This window comes from Sus scrofa, chromosome 13, assembly GCF_054392235.1.
Source record: "Sus scrofa isolate SSC_HxYL_T2T_F1_AM1 chromosome 13, Sscrofa_HxYL_maternal_Yorkshire_Landrace_v2.0, whole genome shotgun sequence".
NCBI classification, from domain to species: domain Eukaryota; kingdom Metazoa; phylum Chordata; class Mammalia; order Artiodactyla; family Suidae; genus Sus; species Sus scrofa.
Genome location: NC_139395.1, coordinates 185540308 through 185568091, shown reverse-complemented (window position 1 = coordinate 185568091; position 27784 = coordinate 185540308). Strand labels below are relative to the sequence as shown.

General features: G+C 33.2%; 1 protein-coding gene and 1 long non-coding RNA gene across 5 annotated transcripts in view; both read left to right on the top strand.

Moving 5' to 3' along the window:
- CADM2 (cell adhesion molecule 2) overlaps positions 1-27784 on the top strand; it is a 1076345-nt gene that overhangs the window by 572485 nt on the left and 476076 nt on the right. The gene's annotated exons all lie outside the window — the stretch shown is intronic.
- The window catches only part of LOC146397801 (uncharacterized), a 62736-nt gene continuing 41766 nt past the window's right edge, over positions 6815-27784 (top strand). Inside the window, exon 1 of the long non-coding RNA XR_014824973.1 lies at positions 6815-6843. This is a non-coding gene — a long non-coding RNA (uncharacterized LOC146397801). The remainder of the gene's footprint in view (positions 6844-27784) is intronic.

Here is a 27784-nt window from a genome sequence, read left to right as displayed (position 1 = left end):
GATTTACAAATCAGGACAGGCATCAGAATTACTGAACTTAGAAAATAATTCACAGTGTCAATGTGAATAAATTTTTAGATTTTGACAATATATTTAGTCCAATAAAATAAGGTTCTTTATTCATGAACAAATTTGAAAGGTATTCAAGCAGGACTTCTAAACCATTTGCTCTGAATTAGTGGCTTTATTATTTTAATACCATTTTCATGTCACTTTGTGGTAACCTTGTGACTACATGACAAAAACTAGAAAAAAAAGATCAGTGTGCGGCAGGATGGAGAGTTATAAATCAATAAGTAAAGTTTTTTTTTCCTTTTAGAATACATAGGGGGAAATTATCTTGTAATCAGGTCTACATTAATGCCTCAAGGTTTCCTATAAAAATGATCTGAGCTGATAAATAAAAGCAAAAAGTTGGGGTTAAAAACAACATATAAATGTATATACACATATATGTATGTATGCGTTTATGTGTGTGCCCCTGTGTGTGTGTGTGTGTGTGTGTATACTTAATTGCAACTGAGATGCTGAGATGAAAACTATCTCTACTACATATGAATTTGGAGAGAACAGAGACATCAGAGAAATGATATAGGAATAAAAATATAGATAACCAATAATTATTGAAGTAGTAGAGATTCAATTTTTCAAAATAATAGAAAATCTTAGGTTGGTGTTTACCCTGTTAATTCTGTCTTTAAATCTTCTTTCCATTTCTGAGCAGGAGTTTCTTAGCAAAACCTAAGATAATTAAATATGGTTATCACTGATGTAAAACCCAATTTGTGGTTCAGTTGAAGAATTAAATAGAAAATGCATCCCTTTGCATGGTTTTCTTAAGGTTGAGTAAGATCATAATACAACAAAAGTATCCTATTATAACAATAGTTTTGTATTTTGGGACTGGTATTTTGATATATAAAATGATTTGTTTAGTTGTGGACAAGTCAGTCTCATTACTTAAGGAAGAAAAAAAGCCGCAAATAAACATAAGCTCATTTTACTACTTGCAGGAATTTGATAGCACCTAATTTATCAGAGTCCATTCCTCAGCCTGTATCCCATATTCCCTGGCCACAAGACTTGATCCTTCAAAAGAAATTACTTCACTATTGTTATGAAGATAATAGTTAATAAGTGTTACTCAAAATTCAATTTCATCCTTCATTCCAGAAACATCAATCTTTATTTTTAAAGGCAAGGCTAGCCTTGACACAAAGCATTTGAAGACTAAGAAAAAGGAGCAGATGCATGCTTTTAAGTTCTTGTCATATATACTTGTCCACTCATAAAACCAGTCCTTATTATACTATAGGAATGTAGATAACAAATAATTTCCATACCATTTATATTCATATATATTCTTTTTTTACATTTTTTTAATTATAGGTTATTACAAGATATTTTCATTGTTCCCTATGCAATAAGTAGTTACCTGTTGGTTATCTATTTTACATGTAATAGTGTGTGTATTTTAATCCCAAACTCCTAGTTTATCTTTCCCCCCTCAACTTTGATAACCATGAGTTTGTTTTTGTGTTTGTGAGTCTGCTTCTGTTTTGTAAATAAGTTCATTTGCATCATTTTTTAAGATTTCACATATAAGTGATATATGATATTTGTCTTTGGCTTGCTTTGTTAGTATGAGAATGTCTAGGTTCATCCATGTTGCTACAAATGGCAATATTTCATTCTTTTTTATGGCTGAATAATATTACATTGCATATATCTACATCTTCTTCATCTATTCATCTGTCAATGGATACTGGATACTTAGGATGCTTCCATTTCTTGGCTATTGTAAATAGTGCTGCTATGAATATTAGGGTGCATATCTCTTTTCAAATTATGTTTTTCTCTGGGTACATGCCCAGGAGTGGGATTGCAGGATCATATGGTAGCTATATGTATATTTTTAAAGGAATATCAGTGATGTTCTCAAGAGTGGCTGTACTAATTTACCGACAGTGTAGGATGGGTACCTTATTATCCACACCCTCCACAGAATCTAGTATTTCTAGACTTCATGATGATGGCCATTCCTGAGCAGCATGAAGTGAAACCACATTGTAGTTTTCATTTGCATTTCTCCAATGATCTGTGACATTGGGCATCTTTTCATGTGCCTTTTTGGCCATCTCTCTGTGTCACCTTTGGAGAAGTGTCTGCTTAGAGCTTCTGCTCATTTTCGGTTGGGGTTTTGTTTTTTTCAATATTGAGCTGTATAAGCTGTTTGTGTATTTTAAAACTTAATCCTTTGTTGGTTGAATTGTTGGCAAATATCTTCTTCCATTCTGTAGGTCGTATTTTTGTTTTGTTTATAATTTCCTTTACTGTGCAAAAGATTTTAAGTTTAATTAGGTCCCATTTGTTTATTTGTTTATTTTGGATATGTAGCTGTCCAGTTTTCCCTGCACTACTTATTGAAGAGATTGTACTTTTGTGTTGTGTATTCTTGCCTCCTTTGTCATAGATTAATCGACCATAAGTGCATAGGTTTTTTTCCTGGGCTTTCTGTCCTGTTCCATTGATCTGTATTTCAGCTTTGTCCCAGTACCATGCTGTTTTAATAACTAGCTTGGTGGTATAGTTTGAAGTAAGAGACCCTAATTCCTCCAGCTTGTTTTTCTTTCTTAAGATTGCTTTTACTATTCAAGATATTTTGCATTTCTATACACATTTAAAGATTTTTGTTCTAGTTCTGTGAAAAATGCCATTGATAATTTAATAGGGATCACATGGAGTCTATAGATTGTCTTCAGTAGTATATCCATTTTGACAATATTGATTTTTCTAATCCAAGAATGTGGTATATCTTTCCATCTGTTTGTGTCATCCTTGATTTTTTCATCAACATCTTAAAGTTTTCAGAGTACATGTCTTTTGCCTCCTTAGGTAAATTTATTTCTAGGTACTTTATGCTTTTTCATGAAAAGATAAATGATACTATTTCCTTCATTTTGCTTTCTGATCTTTCATTGTTACTATATAGAAATGCAACTGATTTCTGTTTATTAATTTTGTATCCTGAAACTTTATAAAATTCATTTATGATCTCTAATGGTTTACTGGCATCATCTATAGGATTTTCTATGTGTAGTATTATATCATTTGCAAATAGTGACAGTTTCACTTCTCCTTTTCTAATTTGGATTTCTTTTATTTATTTTTCTTCTCTGATTGCTGTGGCTAGGATTTCCAAAACTATATTGAACAAAAGGGGAAAAAGTGAATATCTTTGTCTTTTTCTTGATCTTAGAGGAAATAGTTTCAGATTTTTCCCACTAAGAATTTTGTTAGTTGTGGGTTTGTCATATATGGCCATTATTATGTTGAGGTAAGTTCCTTCTATGCCCACTTTCTGGAGAGTTTTTATCATAAATGAATGGTGAATTATATTAAAATCTATGTCTGCATTTTCAAGTGCATGTGGAACATTCTCCAGGATAGATCACATACTGGACCACAAAGCAAGCCGTGGTAAATTTAAGAAAATTGAAATCATATCAGCATCTTTTCTTTTCTTTTCTTTTTTTTTTTTTTTGTCTTTTATCTTTTTAGGGCCTCACTCGTGGCATATGGAGGTTCCCAGTCTAGGGGTCTAATTGGAGCTGTAGCTGCCGGCCTACACCACAGCCACAGCAATGCCAGATCTGAGCCATACCTGCAACCTACACCACAGTTCCCGACAATCCCTGATCCTTAACCTACTGAGTGAGGCCAGGGATTGAACCTGCAACCTATTGGTTCCTAGTCAGATTTATTTCTGCTGTACCACGACGGGAACTTCCCAGCATCTTTTCTTACCACAGTATTTTTAATTAGTAATTTGTAAGTACTCATGTGCACTTTTATAAAAAAAATAAATATGGAGTTCCTGTCGTGACACAGTGGTTAACAAATCTGACTAGGAACCATGAGGTTGCAGGTTCTATCCCTGCCCTTGCTCAGTGGGTTGACGATCTGGCATTGCCGTGAGCCGTGGTGTAGGTTGCAGACACAGCTCGGATCCCACATTGCTGTGGCTCTGGCGTAGGCCGGTGGCTACAGCTCTGACTGGACCCCTAGCCTGGGAACCTCCATATGCCGTGGGAGTGGCCCAAGAAATAGCAAAAAGACAAAAAAAATTATATATATATATATAAATATATCTGGAGGAAGAATTCTCACTCTATTGGTTTGCATCTAATATTTATATTTTAAGGTAAGTATGGGCTAATTTAATGGTTTGCAGCAAATTATGACACAGCTAAGTGCCTCTATTTAGAGCATAAAAAAGAAATTGTAATAATGATGTTTATCCTGCCATATAAAATCTGGAATTAATTTTCTTTTTAAAATATCAACCAGTATACTTAATATGATGTTGCTTTTTTTCCTTACCAGACTTAATTTATACATATATGATGAGTTAAATCAAAAATTTTCACCCTTAAATTTATGGTTCTAATGATTCCATCAGTTTTACAAAGGGATGTTTTCTAGAATATCTTCTACATAAATATGCTAATATTTATAGATTATATCCTGGCAGCTTCTTGGTAATAATAATTTGAGTTTTTCTAACTAAGGCCTGAGTACCCAATTTTTCTGCTCTTCAGATAGAGGAAGTATTGTTTCAAAGCTATCGCAATATTTAGTATGTATGAGATCCCATGCAGGGTACAGATGGCATCTTAACCCCATCCATATGTTTAAACCATCTCCTTCATTTGGAAGTCTTACAGGCAACAAAACAATCATGGAAAGAAGTGATCTTTAAATTCTAATTTTATATGAATAAATCAGATTTCTTATGTATAAAATCTTTGCCAAAAATGAATTTTCCTCAACAAACAGTAAGACAAACCCATTTGAAAAGGCCAAGGAAAGACTGATAAGTATGCATTTGATTATAAGAGAGTTAGATTGAATTAACTTTATTTTGGTTATGCTATTTTTGTTTATGCAAACACTTAAGTCTTGAATATTCTAAAATAATTTTCAAATAGATTGTGTCTCTTTTCTGAGATGTTTTCAATTTTATTCTACATTTATTTATTATGCTGCTATGTATTACACCCTATAAACATATAGTAACATAAAACATATAATATGTAAACATGTTCATGAACATATATGATATAGATGTATACTAAATATAAGTGTATATACATGCATATGTATACATATACATCAATGCTTTAAATCTTAATTAGTAATAGTTTAATATATAAAAGTAATTTATTTTTTGGATCTTGTGTTTATGTTTGAGAAGGCATCTACTTTATAAGCATGGTAGTCTGTACATCTTCCTATTCAAGCAATAAATGGAAATGACCTATCTTCATAGGTTTCTGCGCTATCAGAATGCAGTCTATATTTTATGGTGACATGAACTATCAATGTTTTATTAAGCCCCTAAATTAATATATGTTAACACACTCATAAGCCATAGTATTTCCCTAAGAGTGAGGAATTATATAGTAAATGTGGTTTTAGACAAGTTTCTTTTAATGGGAGCATTAAGCATTCAGAACATACATACAACTTTTTAGAAAATTATTTTATTATCTGAACTGTGATTCCCCAACAGCAATTCAAACTTTAGACTTCTTTTGAGTTTGAAAACAGGCCAAGATTTGCTGAGAGGTAGGTAGAGGGAAATCCCATTCAATGATGACAACGTTTTGAATGCTATTATTACATTCAAGTAGAAAATGTAAGCAGCTACGAAATTTTCAGATTTGAGTTTTACATTTGAGAGAAATTTTGCCCCAAATACCTCCTAATACACATCCCTAATGAAATTAATATAGACATGTTCATGTTGACATCTGAAGTGTCTTGGAAAGGGAATAAGTTATTTGAGTCTTAGCTCCTGTTTGGAGACTCACTTCCCCCCATACTAGTTCTGAGATGTGTGAAAATAATTGTTCATGGATTAGGAAAATGCAGAAGAAAGCTTATGGGAAAAAAATATTCCTGGGAATGTCCTCATTCTTTCCATGAAACACTGCTACATGCCTGTGGTTGCTTTCAAAGCTAAACTGGTGAACCATGAGGGGATTATAGTTTTATCAACAGACTGATTCTGCACCAGTAGCAGGTGCACTGGTTTGATGACCAGGAAGGCCACTGGTGCCACAGAACCTGAGTTTTTGGCAGTAATCACTCTGTGTTAACACCATTATTGATGGTAATCCAAGCAAGATAGAAGTTGCCAAGGAATAAGCTGAAGTACTTAGATGTTGCTTTAAAAACATAGAGGAAAGAAAGAAAGAATGAAAAAAAAAAAAGACCCAGATTCAAGCGTTTGGCTTATTTCTTACACTATGACTGCCAAATACAGCCAACGCAGCCGTGAGAGCTGCTGCCACTCCAGAGGCAGACATGCTGCTTGGAGGAAGTTGGAAGGACTGAAAAGTCAATGCTGAAACTGAAAGCAATGAGCCAATTCAAATGCGGAATTGTGCAAGAATAGGATTTTTTCCTATCCTTTTTTCACAATGAGATATTTCTTTTACTCCCTCCTGTTTAGATTAAAGACCAGTGTTCTCAACTCTGTCACCAAATTGTTATGGTTTGGGTACTTATTTATATAATAGTTCTATGTGTATACAATATTTCTTTGATACCTATTTATATGATAGTTCTATGTGATACTTATTTATGCAGTAATTCTGGATCATATGGAGCTCTATATTTAGTTTTCTAAGTTATTAAAATAGCTTTACTTGTAAAATAATGAAATTTAAAATGTACAGAATATAGACTGGCAGTCACTCATGAACTCAGGCCCAAACATCAAATACAATCTTTTTGCCATATTTTCTTCATATTTTAAAAAATGAAATGAACTTAGTAATATCACTGCCATATAAATATTGAATTTTATTACATTGATATATTCTCGTGATAATATAAACTATTTATTCCAAAATATATATTAATGATTTTGTTCACTGTAATATGCCCCTTGCTTGGAAGAGTAGCTTCTGCCAAGAGGATTCTCAAAAAGGGAATACATTTTTTTGACTGAAAAAGTGCTAATGTACTGATCTCATCCCTTTGCAATTTTCTTTTTCATTCAATAATATATTTTTATATTTACTCATGTTCAGGCTTTTCAGAGGCTGCGTAGTAGTCTAGTTTGTGACTATACAACACTTTACATAGTCATTCTAATGTCCATTTATGATGCTTCATATATATATATTTAGTATTTCAAAGAATATCCAATAATTTTAAAAACAGAATTCCAAGTTAAGGTAACTATCAATATATTGATACCAGCTATAAGGTTGTGCAGTGTTTCTTCCTCAATTAGAGGATTTTAAATTTCTTGAGGTAATATTAATCCATTTTTTTAAACTATTTAAGTATAGTTGATTTACAGTGTTTCATTAAGTTCTATTGTACAGCAAAGTTACCCAATCACACACATTTCCCTGTGCTGTACAGTAGGGTCCCATTGCCCATCCATTCCAAATATAACTGTTTTCATACAAAAACCCCCAAAACATCCATTCATCATACTCCCTCTCCTTTCCCCCTTGGGGACCCCAATTCTACTCTCCTTGGCCACAATCTGTTTCTGTTTTTTTGTTGTTGTTGTTTGTTTGTTTGTTTTAGATAGGATCATCTGTTCCATATTTGAGATTCCACAAATAAGTGATCTCATATGTTATTTGTCTTTTTCTTTCTGGCTTACTTCATTTAGTATGAGAGTCTCTAGTTTCATCCACGTTGCTGCAAATGGCATTAGTTTGTCCATTTTATGTCTGAGTAATATTCTATTGTATATATGTACTACATCTTCTTAATGCATTCATCCGTCAATGGACATTTAAGTTATCTCCATGTCTTGGCTATTGTGAATAGTGCTGATATGAACACAGGGGTGCATGTATCTTTTTCAGTGAAAGTGTTGTCCAGATATATGCCCAGCAGTGGAATTGCTGGACCATATGGTAGTTCTATATTTAGTTTTCTGAGGTATCTCAATTATTATCATTATTCCCAATAATGTCATCCAATAAATGTTAAATGGATATGTTAGGTAAGGAAATTCCCATTTTAAAAAAATAACTTCAGAAGATATATAATTTGAATCTCCTAGGGGAATACATATTTCCTGATTTCATCCCTCATAATAATAGGACTTTGACTTATGCAATAAGACTTTGACTAGTAATTGGACTTTGACTTAATTCAAAACAGGAGGAAGTCAAATGTTTTCAAGTGTAAGTTACTTTTGTAGGCATTGGGAACACAGCCAAGAACAAAAGCGTCTATTCATCTTTTCATTCATTCATTCAATAAGAATATATTATTCTTGCCTTTTTTTGTGTGTGTAAACAAATATTGTGTTGTGTGATAAAGTGGTAAAGGTAAATAATATACAGGCATTTATAGTTTATCTAATTTAAGACTCTACTCCAATTTACTAAATGCCTTCTACTTACTATGTCATCTTTACAATTTTAAAGAAGTGACACTTCTTGAGTATAAGTAGGAAATAAGCAAGAAATAATAAAACCATCTGGTAAGGAGGAGATAATTAGAAAACTCTGAAGGTAATTTCGCTAAACACTTCGGATTATAGGTGAAAAAACAAGTTCAATAAGACTAAAGACATTCCCATTGATTTATCTCAACCTTGGTTGAAGCTGGGTAGTGTTAACTAGGCACAGATGAAATTGTGGCTTACATAATGTAGATGCCTTGGCAGGGAGCATGGAATCAAAAACATCTAGAGGAGTACCTGTCATGGCTCAGCGGTAACTAACTGGACTGGTATCCATGAGGATATGGGTTCAACCCCTGGCCTTGCTCAGTGGGTTAAGGATCTGGCATTGTCACGAGCTGTGGTATAGTTCACAGATGAAGCTTGGATCCCTCATTGCTGTGGCTGTGGTGTAGGCCAGCAGCTACAGCTCCAATTTGACCCCTAGCCTAGAAACTTCCATATGCTGGGGATGTAGCCCCAAAAAGACAAAAATCTAGATGTAAGTCTGACTACGAGTCTTATGAACCATCTCATGACTGTTAACCTGTGGAATTAGAATGATAATGCCTAATTCTACTCATAAGACATGCATAAAGTATTTAGCATAATTCCTAACACATGGTAGAATCTTAACAATTCCTAGTTCCCTTTTTATTAATTTCCTAGGAAAATACCTTTCTCTTCACATTTTACAGCCTGTTCTGATATGTACATGCATTCATCTTTTCTCTCTATTTACTTTTATTTCTGAGAGTAAAGGGATAATACACACAAAACAATCAATAAAATATGGTTACCTATACTTTGTTTCTATTATACTATATACCCTTGCCTAAATCCTAGAGACTTATCCACAAGGAAATAGGCCATAGTCTCTATTTTATTCCCCATTGCAAAGTTATCTGATGTGCAGAAATATCTAATTTGTGACTTAGTAACATTTATTCCAAGAAAGTTATTGTACACGAAAGGCAATGATGCCCTTACAATTTCTAATCAGTTTCCTTGAAATGTGAACACAGAAATGTACTGTAATATTTGGTTTCTATCGTCTTGCTCAATTTATAAATTGAAACTGATGCCGCAATATCACATGGGAAAATAAACTTCTATTTATTAGAAAATTATTAGGCAGCACAACTGTGCCAGAATGTTAAAGTCACCTAGCAAATGAACTTAATAAATTATTAAAATCATGAAATTCTGTTGGGGTTAAGAGAAGGACAGTATTACATAAAATTCATTCAAACAGTATCAAATCTGGCAGAGTTCCTGCAGGAAAACCTGCATATTGTTATACTGATTTTCAGGAATTGAGTGAAAGACAAAAGCAGATATTTGATATGAAATCAAAAACTACCCATCACAGCACCATTTTGGATCTTTCATGGCATAGAAGACGATTCCATATATTGCGAGCACAGGGATTTTTTGTGGGGAAACTAATATAGGTAAAACATGAGACCAAAACCAAACTGATCAATTGATATTAGTTATAATGAGACAAAAAGAAAAAATACAAGGAAGAGAAACACTGGAGTATCCTAAAGATGTTTATTTTCATGTAATATTTTTTGAATTGAGGAATGTCTTTACATCTTGTTGCAATTAAACCAAAAACAGTAAGTACTTCAAGGCATGAAAAATTTAAATTAGTCAAGTAAGGGTGAAGTAGGACTTTTTTTTTTTTTTTTTGTATTGCCAAAAATACAGGATCTATTATATTTGAGTACTTCAATAGCAGTGTATTAGCTGTTTCAAGATAAGAATATCACTAGTTTTGTTTCTCCCTACATATTAGCAAAGTAGTTTTTAAAAAAGATACTGTAGGGAGTTCCCACTTTTGTACAGTGGGTTAAGGATCTATCATTGCTTCAGCTGCGACATAAGCTGCGGACTCGATCTTTGCCCTGGGAACCTCTGTATGCTGCAGGTATGGCTAAAAAAAAATTTAGAAAGAGAGAGAGGCTCTAGTCTAGATAAGCACTATTTTCAATTCTCTTGATATCAATGTACGGGCCAGCATGACTCCTTGAACAAAATCTCAGATCTATATAGCACCACTGGAAATCCTAAGAGGTTCTAAGGGCAATTCCCATTTTCTTGGGAACTTTAAAAAGGGAGCAGAATTCCAAAGTTTTGAGTCAAGGTCTTTATTTACACACGGAGCCACGGAGGACAGAGGCAGCTGAAAATTAAGCAAGCGTCTAAAATATTCCACATAAATTATTGCTCCTGAAGGACTGTCATGTGTGATGATTGCAGTGGTGCCATATATGTTAGGAAGCACAGAGAAAGAGACTTCCCTGATTATCATATACATGTTTCCCTTCCCAACAGAGTGATCATGGCTCTTCTGTATTCATTCAGGTCTTTAATTTGGTCCAATAATATTTTAGCAATAGTTATTTTAAAATATTATTTGCTTCTTCAATAAGATTGTTAATAATTTTAGGAATAGGTATGTCTTTTGTCTCTATTCACATTGCTTAGTGTAGTTTTAAAAACTTAGTAGTTCAAAACTATTAGATTTTGCATGTAAATAATGTAGAAAGTATGATGTATTCTCTTTTTTGCATTTTATTGTAAATATACATAGCATGATATTTAACATCTTAATTGTTTTAAATGTACAATTCTGTGGCATTAAATATGTTCACATTCATAGGCATTCTTTCTTAAAAACAGTTGGACTTTAACGATAATAATTACAGGATAAAAGTCTTGGAGATGAGTCCTAGAGGAGAGTTTAGCACAAGTGTTCCTATGATCCATCTAATAAAAAAAAGGATGAAGTTAATAACTCAGACAATAAAAATCTCTTACCATCCACAGTCTTGTCCCTATGTTGACACTCCTATGGTTTTCTTTTTGATTTTAAAAATTTATAGAATCTTTATACCTTAACTCCATAACATTAGTACAATATGTGGTGAATTTATCTTTAGGACATCAAATCATGTATTTTTATATGTGTACTCACTGGAAATAATTTTAATAAACATGCTTAGGTTTTTCTTTTTTAATGATTTTAAGTGAAATGGTTAATTTACAGTACTGTGCATGTTTCTAGTGTATAGAAAAATGATCAGTTTTACATATATGTTCTCAAATACAAATGTTTATATAATTCCTATAAACAAGGAAAATATATTGGTAGATCCTTTAAAAATATCTAAATATTCATATATGTAAGTGCTTAGATATTATGAATTCTAGAATGAGAGGATACAAACGTAGAAGAGGTATACTGATCTACTAATTCATGACTGAAAGAGAAAACTATCTTAGCATGTTAACTCTCCTAAGAAATACCTGCCTTTTAAATGTGGACTTAGAAATTTGTGAACTACATATGCTGAATAGTTGTTCCACTGATGAGTACTGTGATATAAGATAAAACATATTTAAATGTTCTACAAGGATATAGGATATATAGCTCAAAGTTTCACATAATGTAGATCTGATTTATGCCAATCTGTGTCTATCTGGCAATTTTAGGGACTGGACAGGGATTCTCTCACCATCATGAACAAAACAATTAGTTGGGTTATGGTATTCTGAATTCCAGATGGTATCGTGCCAATTTATTCATACCTCATGGAGTTCCTATATTTATGCTCATTGAATAGCACTATTTGTAATTGCTCACAGAGTTGTTTGGCTTTGTAAATTCTTCATGTATCCGCCAACCTGTTTGTCTAGAAAAAAAAATACTTTGAAATATAACTTGAAGCACATTTTAGGCTATTTGCATTAACTATCTTTAAGAAGGGTTTAGAGTATTTTAAGAGACTGACATTTAGAGTGCATAATCTTTCATGTAAGAAGTTTCATCTTTGTCTCCTGAGGCTTCTGTTTATATATGAAGAAAACTGCAATGTGACATTTGCTAATAGTGTCTGCTGAAGGAATATTACATCTTCAGGGTACCTCTTAGACTTAAAAATTATGGCAATTATTAATGAAATAAATGAAACTATTTAATACACAGAACTGTTTATTTTTAGAGTAAACTCATTGCATTTGATGTATGCCAAATTTTCTACCCTAAAAAAAAAATCTGGATTTAAAAAATCCCCGTCTTTATATTTGAATCATATTTTGTTCTCCCTAAGTGGGAAGAAATGCAGATTTTAAATAACCACACACTAGGTGTATAAATTTAGAAAAGGCAGTCTCTTCTTACCTCTAAGGAAAGGAGAATCAAAATTAAATATTTTTTAGAATTAATTTACACTTAAATTCCCCAAACTTTTCATCTTTATTTATTTACTTTTTTTACTTAAACTTTTCTTTTTGAAGGAACTCAAACTTGTTTGTAAGTAAGTACTTAAATGTCCACTGGAATGTAAAGTATGGAATATGACTCAAAAGGAAATACTGGCTGGCTGTAGCAAATCATCTCTCTCATTTGAGTTATATAATGACATTGGAATGTTAGTAAGGTATTGATGCCTTAGAAAAAGAAAACAAAAACAAAACCCTTGCTAATACTTTATTTTGTTAACTAATAGAAAATATTGCTTGATAAAATGTTCCAAGTTTTAATTTTGCAAGTGGCTAAAAAATCCCAAGTTTTGTTTGTTGTTTGTTTTGTTTTTCTTTTTCTTTTTAGGGCCTCACCAAAAGCATATGGAAGTTCCCAGGCTAGGGGTCGAATCAAAGCTACAGCTGCCAGCCTATGCCACAGGCACAGCAGCGCGGGATCTGAGCCATGTGTGCAACCTGTACCACAGCTCCCGACAATGCCAGATCCCTGACCTGCTGAATGAGACCAGGACCAGGGATCTAACTCGCATCCTCATGGAAACTAGTTGGATTCCTTTCCAATGCACCACAATGGACAGCAATTTTTTCTTTTTTTGCATTTAGTTCCAAATATTTTTTCAAAACAGATTCTACATAAGATCTCATTGAAACATTTGTTAGTAATAAGAATACAAAACAAGAAATGATGTATTTTATTTTGTTGTCTCAGAGGCAAGTGTTGAATTATCAGACTTGGAATTTATGAGCCAATCAGATTCCCTTCAATTATACTTTAAGGTATGAGAAAAGATCTCTGCTCTCTTTTACCCACTCTGTAATTTGTCTATTAAATTTCACATTTTTACCCTGATAGAGTATTTTAAACCTTGTTTGAAGTGAGTCACAATCTGGGACTTCTTATGTGGTGCCGCAGTGCAGCAGGGTTAAGGATCCAGTGTTGTCAGTGTAGTGGTGGCCTGGGTCACTGCTGTGGTGTGGGTTCTATACCTGGCCAGGGGAGTTCCACATGCCACAAGCATAGCCAAAAAAAAAAAAAAAAAAAAAGTCACAGATAATCTAAAAGCAACTGAAATTTCAATCATTTAATGAAGAAAAATGGAAGCCACTAGAAATGTATTTTAATATATCAACTACATAAACAGACAATTATAAAAGAATAGTTTATTCTCCAAATCATTGCTTTTCCTTGTAAAAGTTGACTTAAGTTTGAAGAGGTATTTCTTATACTTAGGGTTGAGTGTATGTAACCTGATCTTCCCTATTTGTGTCATTGTGAAAACATTCCTCTTCAAACAAAACATTTCTCTCAAAAAAACAAAAATACTGGAAGCTTGATAATAAGTCAAATTGTATCATAGTGAGATGCTACTTTAAATTATTTTTGTTTGTAGTGGTTGAGAATATGGACTTTTATTTTAAAGTTCTTTTTAGAAATGATCTAATACTTTGAACAGGACAATCAACCTATAGAATATATTACTCAATTAGTCCCAACCTCAATAAAAGAGGTCTTGTTGAGCACTGTTTTTGCTTTCACTGAAGACAGTGATCAGATAAGATACTTTCAGCAAGCGGAGATTTTCAAGTATGACCAGGCCATAGAGAGAATCAGGTATAAAATCCCTTCACATTGATGTCTCAAAATTTGGAAAATCTGCTCACTATATTAGAATCAGAATGTGTTGAATCTTTGTTTTTATTTCAGTTGAAGTAAGGATTACAGACTTAGATCACAGTACCTCAAGTGATCTAATCAATCATTTGCTCACCTGGTTAATTAAAATTGAAAATGACAAAGAGAATCCTAAACATTGTTTTAGTGATGTCCTTTCTGATGGAAGGACAGACAAAATTAATATTCCCTCATTTTCAGGAACATATATGATTTTCTTAACTTGATTTTATGTAATGAACACTTTAAGTGACTCTCTTTTCCTCTTTGAATTGATTTCTAGAAAGGTTATAGCCAACTACATTTCTCATTTTTAGGGGTTTAAATATACACCCTTTGCAGCTGAGTAGACCTAGATTTGAATCCAAAATATGTCACATTCCAATTCTGAGCCTCAATTTCTTTGCTGTATAAAGGAGATAGTAATTATTTCACAGGTAATAATTATTGATTATTAAATAGACTGATTTTTAAAGCATATAATGCTTGGTACTAAGAAATGTTGAAAAAATACTGTGTTGTGTAAATCTCATCAGGCATGATTGTGCATGTTATAAATGATAACTCCTGGAAGTGAGCAATGTATCACATGGTAGTGAGATACTTTCCCTGACTCTCTTTTTCCTCTAGTACTTTTTCCTTTAGCACATTTTTCTTACTTCTTTTAAAATATTAAACTTTCTTTATTGTGTGCATTTTGATACCAATTTAAAATTTTATTTATAGTAAGGCACAAATAATAAAATAAATCAAAATTGACATTATTTTCCCTTATGACTAGATCGTATACTGTAAAACCTCCTTAGAGAAAATACACTCTCTTTTTTTAAAAAAATCTTTTGTCCTCTCTTCTTGCTGATGTCTACAGTGCAATTGTTTGTTAGTATGTATTGTGGAAGAGAGGAGGATGGAGGCTGTGGGCAGAACCTGTGTCCTTACAACTGATTGAGACCACAGTGAGAGCAATAAAAATTCAGTGGTACAAAAGTGATGCAAAGAAGGCTTTACAGTTTAATATGTATGAAATGTATAGGGTAGGGGTAAGGAGGGAAAGCAGAACAAGTAAAGAGTGATGAGGATAAAATATATCCAAAGACGGTTTTTGAATGTCCTTACGTATAATTTTGAGTTTTTATTTCTTTCTGTGGGCATTGTGGAATCATCATTGCTTTTTGTTTTAATAAAACATTTATTTTAGATAATTATTTATCCATGTTAAATTTTAAGGAAGGATGCAGTAACAGAAAATAAATAGTATCTTGCAAAGCTAGAGTATGATATCACAGCCATGATACTAACTTGATACAGTCCAGACACAGAGATCTATCATGACAGAGATCCCTAGTGTTGTACTTCGATAGCTGTATCTACCTCCCCTCCACTCCCATTGCTGATCTCTGACTACCAATAACAAATGTATTATAAATGGATTCATATTGTTTGTACCTTTTAGAATTATTTGAGTTTTTTCATTCACCATCATTCTTCTGGATCCATACAAGTTGCTATATGACTCAAGAGTTTGTTCCTTTTGATCACTGACTAGTATTCCATGATAAGAATATATTACAATGTACTTAATCCTTTAACCATTAAAGGATACCTGGGATGTCTTTCTCTGTCAGAATTATTTTACTTAGCTTAATCCCCTTCAGGTTCATCAATTTTGCTGCAAATGGCAAGATTTCATTCTTATTTATGGCTAATTAATATTCCATTGTATGTGTGATGTATTCACATACATGTGTATAAATAGACACTCACACACATACACACACTACATCTTCTTTATGCATTCATCTGTTGATGGTCACCTAGGTTGCTTCCATATCTTGACTATTGTAAATAGCACTGCGATGAATATATGGGTACATGTATCCTTTGAATTAGTTTTTTTTTTTGTTGTTTGTGTTCTTTGAATAAATACTCAGAAGTAGAATTGCTATATTGTACAATAGTTTTTTTTGTTGTGTTTTTGTTTTTGTTTTTGTTTGAGGAACCTCTGTACTATTTTCCACAATGGCTATACCAATTTCCATTCCCTCCAGCTATGCATGAGGGTTTCCCTTTTATCCACATCCTTCCCAACACTTGTTGTTTCTTGTCTTTTTGATAACGGCCTTCTGACAGGTGTGAGATGGTATCTAATTTTGGTTTTGAGTTACATTTCCCTGATGCTTAATAATGTTGAGTACCTTTCAGGGGCTAATTGGACCTCTGATGTTGTTTGGAAACCTATATAGTCAGATCCTCTGCCCATTTTTAAATTAGGGTGTTTGCTTTTTTGACAATGGAATTTTTGTGATCTCAACAGAAACCTAAATAAATGCGGGTTAATAATTAATACACATTGTACCAGAGAGAATCCCAATATTACAGAGAAAATAGTTTATAAAACCCAAGCAATAAGTTTATGAAACCCTAATAAAAAGAAATTGATATGAAGAATCAAAAAAGAGAGAAAATAGTCCTTTAAAGATCTGAACTAATACGTTTTACCAGTGCAAACTATAGTAATATATTTGCTTTGTCTTAAAGAGACAAAGCAGTTAATGTCCAAATTCTAGTGTTAAAGCTCTCCACGCTCTACCATGAATTCTTTTCTGGGGTATGGTATTTTTGTGAGCACCAAATTAGCTTTTTAAAAATCTGATTTTTGAGACTTAAATTAGAGCATTGTAAAGTACATAACCTAACACAGTGACTAGATATACAGTGCCTTATTAGAGATGGTTGTCTTATTATCTAAGAGAAAAATACAGAATTCTGGGTTCTTCCATTACAGATAGAATCTATTACCACAAATCTGAAAATCAATAAAAATTGTTTTGGGCGAGTAAATGGTTACTCGATAATTTATCTTCTACACCATCTTCCAGTGAAAGTATTACAGAGATATTCTGTGAATCTAATCAGGTGTGGAGAGCTATTGAAGAGTAAGAGTGCAGCTCAGAAAAAGGAAAGTTGAACTGAGATTTTTAAAGAACATCCAAGAATTCTTTGAATTTACCATAAGAATAACTAAATATTAGCAGCATGACCATTGTTTTCTTCATCCTAGGTAATTATTCAAAGCTGATGGTAAAATGTGGGCTTATATATAGAGCTCCTAAGAAACGACTCTAGAAACCAGTTCCCACCTATTTATTGCACACAATCTGTTGTTTCCTCAATTTCTTACTCTCTGTACTTCTCCTTGTACCACTGTGAAGTAATGATCCCATACAAAGACCTCCATTTGACGTAAAATTCTAATAATTTTGCCATTGAATCTGCAAAGAGCAGATAAATTAATAAACTAATAAATTATCCATATGAATGTACTTTCAAAATGTTAATAATTTATGCCAGGTATTCTCATTTTATGTAATGTCTTTCCTCAAAATGGCTTTTTTTCAGTTATAAAGCTTGGTAAAATAGAATTATGGCCTTGGATTCTTATGCTTAAGAAAATTTGTAATATAATTCTCCAAACAGGTTTCTTCTGAAATTTTGTAGGTTACTTATTTAGGAAAATGTTAGCTTGAGATGTGTGTGGGTGCATGTGTTTAAACATTATAGGAAACATTAGAAGTTTAAAGATAACAAATTGGTGGCTTAAAAATTAGTTAAATTCTCTTGTTATTAATAATTATAAATATATATTTCTATGTTCTATATTTACAGATAAATGTCTATAGCATATTGGATTCTTTTTTTTTTTTTTTTTTTTTTGTCTTTTTGCCTTTTCTAGGGCCGCTCCCGTGGCATATGGAGGTTCCCAGGCTAGGGGTTGAATTGGAGCTGTGGTCACTGGCCTACGCCAGAGCCACAGCAATGAGGGATCCAAGCCGCGTCTGTGACCTACACCACAGCTCATGGCAGCACCGGATCCTTAACCCACTGAGTAAGGCCAGGGATCGAAACCACAACCTCATGGTTCCTAGTCAGATTTGTTAACCACTGAGCCACGACGGGAACTCCGCATATTGGATTCTTTTTTTGTTTTGTTTTGTTTTTTGAAGGCCGCACCTGTGGTGTATGGAAGTTCCCAGGCTAGAGGTTGAATCAGAGCTATGGCTGCTGGCCTACACCACAGCCACAGCAACATGGAATCTGAGCCACATCTGCAACCTACACCACAGCTCAAAGCAACGCCAGTGGGTTAACACTGAGTGAGGCCAGGGATCAAACCCGCATCCTCATGGATACTAGTCAGGTTCATTTCCACTGAGCCATGTCCGGGAACTCCAGCGCATTGGATTCTTACATAGAATTACAGACTAAGATAGTTTTTCTCATGCTTTATTGAGAATTTAATGTTATTTTACTAAAGGTTGTTTGGATTGTAATTCTTCCTTCTAGTTGTTGATAGATTATACATTTGTTAAGTGAGTTTCTGGCATTGATGGGTAAGTTAATGACTATTTTGTGAGGGAGGTCTGTTTTCCATTGCTGTACTCATATTACACAATCATCAGCCCTGCTCGAACAAGTCATGAAAGGCATGACCTTGAGACAAAGAAATCTACTCAGAGCACCCAAATAAACTCTGACACTGTGTCAAAGATAGATCAACTTTTCAATCTGTTATTCCTCCAATTAATAACAAACCAGCTTTCTAGAGCTCTAATTCAAAACTTAGTGTGAATTTTCCTGTTCCAAAGTTAATATAAAATATGTGAATTCAAGTAGCTTTTTATATCTATGCATACAGACATACATACACTTAAATACATGTACATAGTGACCTAAAAGAACATACATAAAATGCAGTGAAATAGTTTAAATATTTCATTGAAAGAAGTAGGAAAGTTTTTGTCTTTATTCAAAAATATAGTTTAAGTCAAAGTCCAAATGTCTGTAACAATGTAATGTAGAAAAATGTCTGGTTTTAGTTACTGTATTTCTGTTGCCTATAACCAGTATGATATGGTGGAAGATTCTGGATTATAAATCTCTTGAATTCTAACCCAGGTTATGATCTTGCATAAATATGTGATCTTGGGAAGGTAATTTTTCTTATCCATAGTTTGTCCATAGAATGAAATAGTTGGTTTAGGATCCAGACCTAAGATATCTGTAAAGAAACTATGACATTCACAGTGGCTTCCTGACAACCTACAAGTTGATCTGATCTTGTTCCCTGCTTTACCCTTGATAGAATCTTTGTCACTACTAATGTCTAATCATTTTATTGTACTAGTCTTTATGACATTTCTACTGACAGTGACTAGTCCCCATAATCCCCCACCATATCACTGCTACCAACTGAGTCTATTGTCATGATTTACAAAGGAGGTAAGTCATGGTTCTAAACTTCAGCTTCTGCTATTCCTAGCTCTCCATAGTCTGATGAGCCATACCAGATTATGCTGTAATGTATCCATGAAATATTCACCTTTTCATTTTGTGCATTATTTCATTTCACCTAGTTTCCTCACCTTTGTGGGAGCCAGACATTGTTCAGTCAGAGTTCAAGCAAAGACTGTGTTTCTTATCCTCTGTTCTCACAAGTGTTTTAGTCTTAGACATTCCCTTGCTCTTTATCCATGATGATTGGAATTTGGATCTTGATGCTCCCTGCTGTCACTCAATGCCTAATCATCAACAAAGATGGGTTGGCTTTAGCAACACAGTTTGTCTCCTTATCTAATTAGTGCATCCTTGGCTGGGGTGCTACTAAGGCAACAAAAATTTGGCTTCTTGTTTTGTGCTGCTAATGAGGATTTTAGTCTGCAAGTGTGCTTTGCCTGTAGCAACTTGGTTTGTCCTCCCTGTTTTAGGTCCACTTCTTGTCAGTCCACTACACTGTTCCAATTCTGTAAAATGATACATACTCACAAGATTGTGTTCCTATTTTCTCTAGGGCAGGATCATCTACAAAAAGGATTCCCTGGCTGAATCGTATACAGGCCCACAATCTGTTCAGGTTCCCATGGTGTCACTAATCTTCAAGAACATAGTTGTTTCATCTCTTTCTGCATCATAGATATATTCAAATGGATCCACATTAAACAAAAAATGTGCAGTAGAAAATATATACTCTGGAGTTCTCATTGTGGCTCAGAAGATTATGGACCTGACGTTGTCTCTGTGAGGATGTGGGTTTAATTCCTAGCCTCACTCAGTGGGTTAAGGATCTGGCATTGCCCTGGCTGTGGTATAGGCAGGCAGCTGCATCTCTGATTCAATCCCTAGCCTGGGAACTTCCCAGCCATAAATATATATGTGTATACATAAATATATTATATGTACATAAATCATATGTATTACCTAATAGTACATAAATACATATATATTTATGTGTATATATATATATGAGTATGTGTCTATATATATATGAGTATGTGCATATATATGCACACACACAGACACACATACTCAACATGAAATCCTGTATTACATGATATGTTTCTTTAGTTATTTATCTAGAGTGGATGGATATTTCTTGTTTCTTATACTAGAAACCCCATCCATCCATTGGGATATTTCTCCTCATTCTAGATGTTTCCGATCATATTTGTAATTGTTATACTCTAGTCACCAGAGGGAGCAACTGACCCTCCTCTAACCAATCATTAAACCTCATCCTTTTCTCTAAATAGAGGACCTATTACCCCAGTGCTAGAGTTCTTCATTGAGGTATAACTGATGCTCAAGGCATGAGTGCCCCTCTGTTCTTGTCTAAAATCACCTTCTGTAAGGATCTTTAACTCTATTAGTTAATGGCATTTCTTTCCCTGCCAGTGCCAGCCTGAGTATGAAATACAGCTAGTGATGAAGAAAGTGGTGTGCACGTCTGTATCCAGACAGCCCTTAAATGAGACTATTCCTGTAATTTCCACTTACATGTACCAATAAGAAGTTTGTTTTCTTTTCCTTTTCTTTTCTTTTTTTTCTTTTTTTTTTTTTTGGCTTAACCTAGCTTAAGTTAGAATACTTTAAGGAAGACACTTTAACTTGCCAGGACATACCTTTCAAAATTTATTGCTAATGTTTGATAATGTAATGGTTTTATAAATTTGCATACATGATAAAAGGAGATAGTATGGGATATAAATTTTAATATGATAGAGATAGATTATATTGATTATCTGTAATTATATATATTATTATGGAAAATTGTTACTTATAAGAACTCTATAGAACATGACCTATTACAAGATAGTTTTCTCCACAGAAATGTATGATTTAAGATGACACTTGCAGAATACTAAGATGTTAAATTGTTGAGTGGAGAAAAGGAAGGGGACTACGCATGGAATTATACTGCAAACACTTTTTAAGTAGCATGCACACATATATGAGGTGAGAATTTTCAGAAAGCTTCAAAAAACTTAGCATAGCATGAGTTTAGGACTAAAGATGACACACAACATGTAATCACAAGTCAAAATATGAAGAGCTATAACATTTCTAACCTCTCTGAACCGCAGTTCCATTATTCATAATATGGAGATGAGAATACCTTTCCTATAGGGTTTTGTGAGTCTTAATACAGTTTTTGGAAAGTGCTTAGCCAAAACAAAAAAAAGCTAAATAAATGGTATTGCATTTATTTACAGAGAGAAAAAAAAAAATGTGAATCTCCTAGTATATACACCAGATTTTCAACTTTGTTTTAAACACAATATTTGTATTATAAAAAGTGGTTATATAAGAATAAATGTATATCTTCGATAAAAAGATACTTTTTTGTAGAAAATCGCCAGTGCGTTATTTGCCGAGGAAATGGGCAAGCCTGCCCTCTAGTGGTACTATCTTAGAAGTGCAGATATACAGCACTTATAGCTGAGAAAAGAGTTCAAAATACCTGCCAGATTCAAACCATAGGATAGCTTTATTTGGGAATGAAGAATGTCTGACAGTTACTGGAAACATAAAATCTGAATTCTTGCCATATGGGTTATGTCAGAGTCCACAACCTTATAGTTATTTTTAAAAAATGAGTTTAAAGCAGTGCTTCCCAAAAGCCACCTTCAAAATTGTGATATCTTTTATATACAGACATACCCATACATATTTGTTGGTATAACACTTAGTTTCATTTCTTAGACGTATTGTCATCTTCTGTAAAATGTTAATAGCAGCACAATGTGGCTCTTTCTGTTTGTTTATTCACTTGGATTTAATGTTTAACTTGTCAAATTAAGGAGTCTAACTTTTCAAATTAAGTCCTATTTCAATTATCACATTTTCTTTCAAAATTATCCTTTCCCTGCAAACCAAAATTTTGAAAATATTTGATCTCACTCATGTGAAAAATTGCCTACATTGTATTTTATAGTACTTCTTTAGCGTTCACCAAGAGCCATCAAGAAGTGATAGCAGCAAATTGAACATAACTGCAAACAACATGCTATTGTTGCTTAACCAAAATAATGACCATTGTAACAAAATTCTCCTAGATGTCCAGTCTAGTAAAAGTTATTTGTCTCTTTCAATGAACTACGTAGATAGTGGAGTCTCTATAATCTATCTGAATGTTTTATTAATTGTTTCTCCATTTTTGTTGACAATGAGTTTTCCAGTTTACATTGTGGATTCATCATTCATCATATTTACAAATTTGAATTCCTTTTAGCTGTGTTTTATGTATTTTAAGTATTTTAAACACAGCTTGAAACTGTGAAGTCTATTTTTATGGTTGTTTTGTTTTTCAAAATAAAGTTTCTTAGATATCCTGCTATAATTCTTTTTATAACAGTTCTCTTTAAAATCAGATCAATAGAAGACATTTTTCAGAAAACAATACGCATTCTAGAAAACACAATGTTCCATTTAATCTCCCAAATTAGGTTTCCCTTTTCACTGAAAAATTATCCTCTAATATTACAGGTTTTATATAAAACTTCCCTATTAATCTCTCATTTTTTCCCATCATAGCTTTCATGTGGTGATGGATAGGAGTTCAACATTGTTAGATTGCTGATGATTATGTAATGGTTTAAGACAAAACTAAATGCACAGAAGAATACACTCTAAAAGCTCAATCAAAAGACACGTCACTCATCCCCAACCAACCCTCTACCATAGCATCAAATGGATTATGTGCAGTATCTTTTTGAGATTAGGCATTGAGTTTTCCTTTAGAAAAGGTATTCATACTGGTATGTTAGAGATGTTTTGTTATGAGAGTTAAATGAGGTTAAAAACAGGGCAAAGGCCATACAATTTTTTATAACACTTTAAATAGATCAAGACTCTGGAGTTCTTTTGTTTAATAGCCCCTCTAGAAAGTAAATTTACATGCAGTTCAAGCACTTGAAACCATAATTTATTCGTTAGCATCATTTTCTCTAGCTATTCTTCATGAAATAGCATTGTGATTCTTTGCAATGGAATGTGATTGTGCAACCTGATATTACTTGTGTGTGCTGATAAAAGAGAAAATGATGACTTATTCTTTTGCATACTATGAATCTAAATTTCAATTAAGTCTGATATTCTGTTCTATGCCATCATTACTTAACATTAGTGGTGATTAGTTTCTAATTTCAATTGCTATCGATTTCAGCTTTATATCCTCCCATCTGTAAATATAAAGTAAAGGCATTCACATATTCATTTATTTCTATTTTGAATTTACAGGGTTTAAAACCTCTTAAAATTTAACTAAGTGTGAAATGTTTCAAATTAAGAACAAGTTTTCTAAACATTAAAAGTGCAGTGTTGTGTGTTGAAGGTTATAGCTGGTAAAAGTTTTAAGCTAATTTCAACTTGTGTTTTATTTTCTCCCTAAATGAATGAATGACTAAATAATTAAAACATTTTCTAGATACCTTAAATTCTGTGCTAATATCTAAAACAATTATTAGCAAAATATCTATATTAAAGGTAAATTGGTCTGAGGAAATAGATTTGAATCATGAACATAATGTATAATGTTTAAAATCTAGTCCTTTGAAAGTGTGAAGCCTCCCTACAAACCTTCTATCTTCCTCATTTTTTCCCTGTACTTTCTTTGCAACCTACTGAATCCCAGGATCCATGAACTTTAAGACGCTTTCCTCTTCCTTACCTCTCTGTCATCCACTTGGTTTCACTGTCACTTTCTTAGCTTAGGGCCTACTGTCTCTCACTTGTGTGACTTCAAAGTTCTCCTCAATGGCATTTCTAACTAACAAATTCATCCTCTACAAGCCTGCTAGATAATTTTTTTTAAATGTAAATTTAGTCAATGTACCCCATGGCTCCCCATTGCTTAATAATAGAGTCATGTTTGTGAAAATAGAATGAGATTGCTATTGATTTATTCCAGGTAATTATACCTGCTTTGATTTTGAGAGCATAAAGGCAAAATTAAGTCTCAAAGTTACTGAAGCCAAAGGATTTTGAAAGTAAATGTGGAAGTAGCTATTGATATTAATTAGGTTTTGAAATTAATTAATTTTAAGAAATAAGCACAGACCAAATCTCATCAGAACTGACAGCACTGGACTCAAAACTTGAATATTAGAAAATCCTTGGTTCCTCCCCTTTTTTTGCTTTTGTATGCCCACACCTGCAGTATATGGAATTTCCCAGGTTGAAATGGAGCTACAGTTGTAGCCTATGCCATAGCCACAGCAATGCCAGATTCGAACTACATCTGTCACTGACACCACTGCTCATGGCAATGCTGGATCCTTAACCCACTGAACAAGGCCATGCATCAAACCCAAATCCTCATGGATACTAGTCAGTTCGTTACCGCTGAGCCTCAACAGGAATTCCTGGTTGTCCCCCTTTCTGTGTAAAACAAGACTGATGGCTGGTAGTCAGGAGATTGGTTGACAAGTTGACTCTCCTTTATTTGTTCCCTAAACTAACTGGCAAGTCCCTTCCTACCTGCTGCCTTAGTCTCTACATCTGTCAAATGGGGAGAATATCTGCAGCTCAATACCAAAAAATCAAACAACCCCATCAAAAAATGGGCAGAAGATCTACACAGACAGTTCTCCAAAGAAGACATATAGATAGTCAAAAAAAAAAAACAAAACAAAACAAAAAAACACATGAAAAGATGTTCAACATCACTAATTATTAGAGAAATGCAAATCAAAACTACTATGAGGTACCACCTTACACCAGCCAGAATGGCCATCATCAAAAAGTCTACAAACAATATAAACGCTGGAGAGAGTGTAGAGAAAAGGGAACCCTATTACACTGTTGGTGGGAATGTAAATTAGTGAAAACACTATGGAAAACAGTATGGAGATTCCTCAGAAAACTAAAAATAGAATTGCCATTTCATATGGAAATCTCACTCCTGGGCATCTATCCAGAGAAAACCATGACTCAAAAATTTACATGTACCAATGTTCACTGCAGCTCAATATACAATAGCCAAGACAGGGAAACAATCTAAATGTTGATCGGCAGAGGAGTGGATAAAGAAAATGTGGTACATATACAAAGGGGAATATTATTACTCAACCATTAGAAGGAAAGAAATAATGGCATTTGCAACAACATGAATGGACCTAGAAATTATCATGCTAAGTGAAGTCGGTCAGACAGTGAGATACCAACCTCAAATGCCATCGCTTACATGTGGAATCTAAAAAAAGGATACAATGAACTTCTTTGCAGAGCAGATACTGACTCACAGAGTTTGAAAAACTTATGATTTCCAAGGGAGACAGACTGGGGAGTCGGGGTACAGTCTGGGGGTTTGGGATGGAAATGCTATAAAATTGGGTTGTGATCATCATTGTACAACTATAAATGTAATAAAATTCATTGAGTAATAAAAAAAAAGGGCAGAATAATGTCTGACCTTACTTCTAAAGGAGAAAAGACAGAGATGTCATATCACTCCAAATCTAGTAAAAACTAAAATTAGTAATCATTTAATGCTAGCAAAGTGCTTTCAAATATTTTAGGCTATTTGACTGTCACAATAAGGCAGTAGTTAAATATCCACCTTTTAAATAAAAAATGTTTTTTAATGCCTTCTTTGCAAAATGAAATTAACAGGTAATACAATTTCAATATATATGAGAGTTTAAGGATAATTATAAAAGAAATACAATCCAAATTATTTAAGTTACTAAAATTTATTAAAGTAGTAATATAGAATAAGAGCTGATTTCCTAATAAAGCACATTTAAAACAATTGATGGCCTTTGTGGAAAAAAAAAGGGGAGAGCTCAATATTGTCTCTGGCTGAAATAAATATATCTATATATTTACATGTGCATGCATGTTTCTGTGCACATGTGCATCCTATAATATTATGTGTATGTGTATACATATATAGGAGGAAGTCAATCAGATTTCTTGGTCTACAAAATACTTCAAATAGGTAAATATTTCTAATCAACTAAATTATTGTCAGTGGCTTTGACATCAAAAATTTCAGAATGGCAAAGAATCAACTCCATAATCTTTTTAAGTTTATACAAGTTATTTGAAATTAAGAGTATTCATATCATTTAAAACCAGAAGCTTTGAGATTTAGGCAATTTACTGACATTTAATTTTTTAATTGTTTTCTATGACGCTGTCAACCTAGAATTTAGGCGCAGCTTCCCATAGTATATGTAGGAGAACATTATCTCCAGTAGACAATATCAAATTGTCATATGTCACTTATGTTTTAATATTTCCTTTGTTCCATTTAGGAAAAAGAAAAAAGAACTTCCTGATGCATCTAGTTTGTGGGAAACTGTGGGTGGTAATTTAAAAGGTGGTTAGAAAATTATCCCCTAAAGATATTTTAGGTTAAACAACTTTCAGAGTAAGATTGGAACTGACCCAAAGGTATTGGAATGAAGGGGTGATGCGGGTGGTAAAGGTGGCTTGTGGCTAGAAACTAATTAGCATTGAATAAATTACTAATCAAATTTCCTCTTTCAAATATAGCTATGATTTATTCCAGGGAGGGTCTTGGAATAATTGACCTAAATATTGACCTATTTTTGCTATCTTTTATGGTATCAAATAAGACTTTTGATAAATGGAAATTTGTCAAGTGACTTTTCTAATATTATTTCATTGACAAATTTTTGTTAAACCATAATGTATAGCAAACCCAATTACAAAAATGTTGCAAAAGACTGTCTAAATTTTTGTTTATGATAGTCTTGAGTTAGTATCATGTTTCATTTGTGAGAATTGAGTGAGTTAGTACATGTAAAGTAGTTTAGAACAAGACTTGGCAAATGCTAAGTGCATAGAATGTGTTAGCTCTTATTATTACTGTTATACATATATTCATTCCAATATATAAAGGTGTAGATTTCCATATCTATGCATTTTAAAAGAATAGTATATTACATATCCAGCATAGATTTTTGCTTTTAAGTGTTGAGAATACTGAACAGAAATTATTATTATATGGGATATTTCCATAGATTACTTTTTAATGATTTCTTTTT